The 6,744-nt window shown below is 43.8% G+C and overlaps 1 long non-coding RNA gene across 3 annotated transcripts in view; it reads left to right on the forward strand.

Moving 5' to 3' along the window:
* The window catches only part of LOC107091204, a 115,244-nt gene that overhangs the window by 55,515 nt on the left and 52,985 nt on the right, over nt 1-6,744 (forward strand). The window contains exon 1 of one of the 3 annotated variants that reach the window (XR_001481519.1): nt 1,183-1,268. The exons of the other annotated variants lie outside the window; for them this stretch is intronic. This is a non-coding gene — a long non-coding RNA (uncharacterized LOC107091204). Of the gene's footprint in view, nt 1-1,182; nt 1,269-6,744 lie in introns of those variants that run through there. 3 annotated transcript variants of the gene reach the window in all.

Consider the following 6,744-nt stretch of genomic DNA (forward strand, 5'->3'; position numbering starts at 1 on the left):
GTAGATGTGCAGCTTTGGGTAGATGTGCAGCTTTGGGTAGATGTGCAGCTTTGGGTAGATGTGCAGCTTTGGGTAAATGTGCAGCTTTGGGTAGATGTGCAGCTTTGGGTAAATGTGCAGCTTTGGGTAAATGTGCAGCTTTGGGTAAAGGCACAGCTTTGGGTAAATGTGCAGCTTTGGGTAAATGTGCAGCTTTGGGTAAACTTGTGATTCTGGACTTGTGACCAGACTCGAGGCTTTCAGTAACCTAGTTTTAGCTCCACCCACCCCTGCATCCTGTAGAGTCGTCCTCCACTACTCATTGAATCCGCCTTATTCAGTGTTTTTGTTGATTTCTGTCTTGTTGCTGATTATTCTGCCACAAGCAGGTAGATAAGTTGTGAAATTCTGCTTCTCTGGAGTTTCTCTAAGTCTGACAGTTTTATGGGTTTTATAACCAATGAGCTCAGTTTTTGATTTTAAATGTTTGATCAAAGCTCCGTCGTTCATCACAGCCATTTAAACTCAGATCAGTTATTTTTCAGGACAGGGTTGAAGAGTGCATCGCCATCCTAGTCCTGACTCGTACTGAGAATGCCACATTGTTTATCAGTGGTACAGCTTTGTAAATAAGTCTAAAGTATATCTTAGATCCAGTAAACAGTGGATGGTCCTGGTTTAGGTTTGGATCGGAGCTCTGCTCTGGTAAAAGGCGTTGAATCAGAGAGACGGAGGGGAAAATGACGACGGAGGAGAACAATTTCTGTGTGATTTATAAAGGCCTTTGACCCTTTCACACAACGTCTGATACTCGGATGACGAGTCAAACACTCTGCCTCACACACACACACGCCCTGGAACACAGGCAGGGACACACTCAGACCACGTAATTGAATATTGTGCAGAAAGCAAACACTGAGCTGTAAACAGATCGTCTATCAGCTCTTAGTTTAATCCATATCTTTAATGCCAAAAAGAGACGTGCCCCCCCCCCAAACACACACACACACACACACACACACACACACACACAGGCTGCAACTTGTCAAACAAACAAATGAGGCTGGAGTCCCTGTGAAAATCATCACCATGACCATCCCAGCGTCATCATCACGTTAGCCTGCTCCATTACACAGCAACACAATCCGGCCTGAAATCAATTAGCCGCCATGCTAGCTGCGTGAAGCCCCCCCCCCTGCTCTTAGCTTTGGGTCCACGTCTCTAAGCGGATCGTTGGACTTTATCTCAGGAATGGAGACGAACCTTTGCCTGAAGACCTAGTTCCTACGGTAACCACTTCTAGATGACATCACCACATAGGTGTTTAATGCTGCCGTTTTTCCGTCTCTGTTTGTCCTTTTCTGACGCTGTGATCTAATAAAGGCTGTAGCAGCCGCTTCATTTTTAAATAATTTCAGGTTTTGTTGAAAATGTCAGAAATGATGCAGCCATTGCTCAGCAGTCTGAGCCGCCCCACTGTTAGAGGATTTATTACTGACCTCAGGTTCACCTTTTTATTTAGAAACTAAACTATTTCCCAGAGGTGGCTACTAATTAGTTACCTTTACTTGATTGGAAATAAATGTACTTTTAGGAGTAGTTTGCTGTACTTCTTACTTCAGTAATACTCTTGTAAAGTATCTCTACTCCTACTTGTCTGAAATCTCTGACTCGTCTGTGACTCATTTGAATTATTCAAAAATTAAACATGCAGTAAACAGTAGAGATTTACAGTGGAAGTTTGTTCTAAGGATTTTCTAAGTTTTATGTTGGGAAAAAGAAAGAAAATTTGTAAAACTACTTTTTCTGCATGATTTTTTATTTTATATAGTTGTGATTTATTTGTATTATTTATGCATCTGAGTTTAAAATGCCAGAACTTTGCACATAAAGTCTGTCTGCCAGCATCATTTATAAACGTGTAATAATACCACAGTTACTCGGTACTCGCATAGCCTTTCTACTGAATACCTTATTTACTTTTACTTGAGTAAAAGCTGTTAAAGTAGTGCTAACCCTTAGCTGAGTATGATTTTAGCGAACTCTGGGCAAATAGCCGCTGCCGTCCATTAGCGGATCCTGCGGCCTTTAGCAGGCGGCGGTCGTCTTCTCTGGCCGTCACAGCATTGGCTGAGTGGAAGCCATGGTGTCCGGCTGAGGAAATGGCGCCGCAGGATGCCCGTCTCCACGCCGCCTGCAGCGGGTCTGTTCAGGCCGAGGCGACCGGCCAGATTCATCCACTTCTCTGTTTACTCTATATGTGCTGTGGTGAAAACAAGCATGCTGATACAGTAGCTTCCCTAATCACTGTCAGCTGTTTCCTATCGCCATATTGAATTACCTTTCCTCGCAGCTACTGGCTAAATCTGAAGAGTTTTTGACCAACACCAACCTCTCAGACATCTCAGTGAAATTTCCTCTCTGGGTGTCTGTCTATGTGAATCCAGCTGTTTGTTTGTGATTTTAGCCTGACCTTTAGGAGACAAAGCGGCCATATTGAACAGGCTGCTGATGTTTTGGACATTTTTAACCCCTAACTTTGGGAGTCCAATAAAAACTGCGCAGACGTTAAAACCGGGTGTCTTGCAGTCCCAGATGCCTGCTTATAGGCAGAGGACCTGGCAGAAGCAGAATCCACCTGTGTGCATAGAGACCCGGTCCTTCCTGCTCCGACAGGACCCGGGTTAACATGTTTGCCTCTCAGCCCTGTCTGCGCCTGAGTGGCGTAAATGAAAAACTTTCCTGTGAAAGGCCTGCTGAGTTGTGCTTGTTTGTTCAAACCCACTCAGGGTTTCCCTCCTCTCAGGTGCCATCATCACCGTCTGTTTGCTCACCACTTGCTCTTAGAGACCAACATAATGGCCCCTCCACAAAACGCAGAACAATGTGTGTTTACCTGATTTGTGTGCAAACATGAGCGCGGATGTTCTGGGCCATCAGCTGATAGATTTGTGGCTCGCTAGCTTATGACACCAGCATTTATCCAAGGCTATAAAGTCGAGCAACATATCATAATGGCTGACACGTTGAGGTGGTCAGCTTTTTTAAAAAGCACAGGATCCCATTCAGACTTGTTTTTATAAAAGATCCATTCATTAAATAATCCCTTTAGGGCAGCTTCCTCCTAACAGGATTTCTGCATATTTCCTTTTTATTTTGATTTCTTTAAAATAAAAGCTAAAAGTTGAAGCTTCAACAGGTTTAGCAGTTTTTTTATTATTGCTGTTTTAATTCCAGCAGGAAGTTTGTGTCGGATAGAAAAAGGGTTGTTAATCTTTCAAAAGGCAATAAAACTAAATCAGAGGACAGAAGGTCAATATAAGGAAAATGTTATTATAGAAAAGCAACAGTACTGGTTCCAGTTGACCAACACTGTGTGACGTTTTTCTGTCCGCACCGTGTCCCAACCAGTGTCCATCAGCTTTATCATGACTTTAAGTCCCGCTCCATCCAACTGGACAAATATTTGATGCTCTGCAGCGTCGTAATACGACACCTTCAATATGTTGGGTCTCTGGAGTTCTTTGATATAAAATGTTCAAAGTTCAGTTCTATTCAGTTTATTTCTATAGCTCCAATTCACATCATGTCATCTCAGGTCACTTTCCAGTTCACCAGATCATCCAGTCAGATTGATTCAAAGTTTTCTATCTAAGGAAAACCAGCTGATTGCATCGACTCATTGACTCTTCAGCAATCCCTCACACTAAGCATGCTTGTAGCGACAGTGGAGAGGAAAAACTCCCTTTGAACAGGAAGAAACCTCCAGCAGAACCAGGCTCAGTGTGAGCGGCCATCTGCTGAGGCCCACTGGGGTTCAAGGAGACAGAAGCAGACATAGAAAAAGAAGCATAGATACAAAAGGCAACTGTCAACCAGCTCCACAGGCGGCATGCAGCCAAGTTCTTGCTTTACTTCAAACTGAAGGGCTTAGCCTGATCCAACAGCTGAAGGCAAACTCGTTCACTGATGCTTTTAAACCTGCTTCAAAAAGAGACGGAAGCCATAAAGGTTTAATAAGCTGAGAGAGGATCTGTCATTTCTGCTGGATCTCCATGGTTCTCACCTGATGGCCGTTCCTGCAGCGGTGGCCTAAAGCTGAACATCTCAGATCAGTGAATGTTTTCATGAGGATGAATTCTCTGGATTTCATTCATAGTATCTGCAGAGAGTAAACATGCAGCTCTGAAGAAGCCCAAACATTGTAGATTAACATGGATTATTTCTGAATGAGGCTGCAGCACAACAAGGAAACCTCCTGTTAAAGCGACGCCATGTTGGTTCTCCGGTTTCCGTGTGCCATCAGGAACCTTGGTCCTGAAGTGATTACTGGTTCTTTGGAAAGATTCATTTTGCTGTTTTCTGAATGAACATTATATCATGGTGAATAATTACTGTCGGATGTGAGGAAGCTGCTCTCAGCTCTTTGGGATTAAATGGCTTTAGTCCATTTGAAAGTTTATGGTTTGAACATAAATATTAAGGTTAGGCCTTGGCCGCCAGGAAAGCTCTGTTTAGGAGCAAGGTTGTGACATCATGCATGTTTGTGTGACATAGACAGACACGTATGAGCCTCGGCGTGTTCCTCCAGCCCTCTGCTATTAACTGCTTACAGGTTAATGCATCTTCATCTTTAAACACGTGCGTTAGCATGCGTGCTGGGTAAAGCGCCTGGAGGCGGAGCCTGGTATCAATGGGAGTAGGAACACTTAGCCTCCACCTCTGAGACTGCAAACGGAGTAAATGATTCAGAAGCAGCGGCCTTAATGTAATGAAAGAAAGACTCTGCATGTCAGGATCACACTCATTCCTACCTATGGGTGCTAATCCTGTGAGCTTACATCTCCATTAACACCAACCCTGCACCACACAGCCAGCTACCACTCTGATCTCCCCGAGGACTTCAAAGACACTTCCTTTCTCTCCCCGCCCCCCCAGAGGGACGTCAGGATGGGTTCACAGCACAGTCACAGAGAGTGTGGTGGACTTAAAGTCTATTAAAGCTGTGTTGTGAAGTTCTAGCATGTGGATGATACCGTGTCTGTGAACTCGGGTGTAAATAAAGCATAGAATAAAGTAGCCGGTTCAGTCAGAGACGCTGTTCCTTCCTGCAGCTGCTAGATTTTCATCATCAAATGTTTCTAAATGCGTCCCATCTGTGTAAATGTGTCTGCTTTAGCACCGTGAAAGTGATGAAAGTGCTTCTCTCCATCCTGCTGTTTCCTCCAGCGTTACAGGTCGGTTCGTTAATGTCGCAGGTCAATGTACCGCAGCTCTGGCATCAGCCGTACTTCCAGGTTTCTCTACTAACTGACTGGTTTCTGGTGCAATGAAAGTAAACTCAGAGAAACCAGCCATGTTCAGAGGCTGGATGGACAGACGGACACTGGGATGTTTAACTCGGCCACAAAGAGCCATGAATATCCCTGAGACGTGTTGAGTCCATCAGATGCGGGACAGCAGCGCGGGAGCGAGGTCCCTTAAAGTGGAGCTGAAGGTGTCGTCCTGCTGCAGCCTGTTTTATGACTGACTGACCGACTGTTTCTGCACTGCCTGACTTCACACCACCACCTGCATCTGCTGCCTTTCACACATCGCCTCACACACACCATCCCCGGCTACACACACCCTGTAATAAAGAAATTAGCTCCGTTACGCCCTTTGCACTAATGCCTAATAAAATAAGCACTGAGCCTCTTAAGATGGCGGGTAACCCAGAAACCACGGAACGCACCTTTAACACCCTAAACACCTTAGCAGCGCTATCAAAGTATTCATGTTTATTCCTCCAGTATAAATCCTGCTGTTTGTAGACGTTAGAGGATCAACTTCAGCTTTTTACTCCAGTAAAAGTGTAAAAGTTCCATTTTTAAAGCTAAAGTATAAAAATCAAAGTAATGCAGTAAAAACTTTTAAGGCCAGAAGCTTTACTGCTCTACTCTATTAAATGAACATTTCTCTACTATTCTGGATGATAACTTCCTTAGACTTTATTCTCTTAGTTTTATAACTAATGGTTGCATCATCTGGAAAAACTATTTATTTTGGTTTGTGGTGAGCAACAAGTTGGGGCAGCACCGAGTCCAACCACAAAGAAATTAGTTGTGTGGATGAAACTTTATATTTGAATGTTCATTTATAAAATCTAAGGAGTAGAAGGAAAAGTTGTCTAAAGAATAATTAGTTCAGTAAAGTATTGAAAGCTAATATTTCTACTTAGGGAATGGAGTAATTCTACTAGACGCCTCTGGATCTTCAACTGGTTGAACTGGTGAAGATTTTCTAGGTTTTGGTGAATATCTCATTCCTTCCTCCGTCGCTGCTAAAGGTTGATTCCCAGTTTATTTCTGTTGCTCTATGGATCAGATCATCATTAGGAACTTTCACCTTCCTGTCCTTTTAGTTTTCCAGTTTGGTGACATTTCATCCCAGCTCTCTTCAGGGTTCAGTTCTCATCTATTTACTCTGTTTCTATTCTCCTCTCCCAGTACAGTGTAGATTGTAAAAACAGAACAGCTGTTCTCCTGTTAGAGGCTTTGCTGGGATTGTTTTACTGAGGAACAGGATTTTTATTGCTTTTAAAGTGGAGAATAGAAAATCAGAGCGAAATACATGAAGGCTGCAGCCTCTGGGTTTAGTTCCTCACTCTAAGACCATAGCTCTATGGTTCTCTCTCTGCTCGTCCTGTCTGACTGACTGCCGTCAGTAAGGGCCACAGACAGACCAATCATCAGCGGTTGGTTGGTGGGTCAGTGGATTGGTGGG

Source organism: Cyprinodon variegatus, unplaced genomic scaffold (genome assembly GCF_000732505.1).
Source record: "Cyprinodon variegatus isolate N-32 unplaced genomic scaffold, C_variegatus-1.0 Scaffold329, whole genome shotgun sequence".
Lineage (NCBI taxonomy): Eukaryota > Metazoa > Chordata > Actinopteri > Cyprinodontiformes > Cyprinodontidae > Cyprinodon > Cyprinodon variegatus.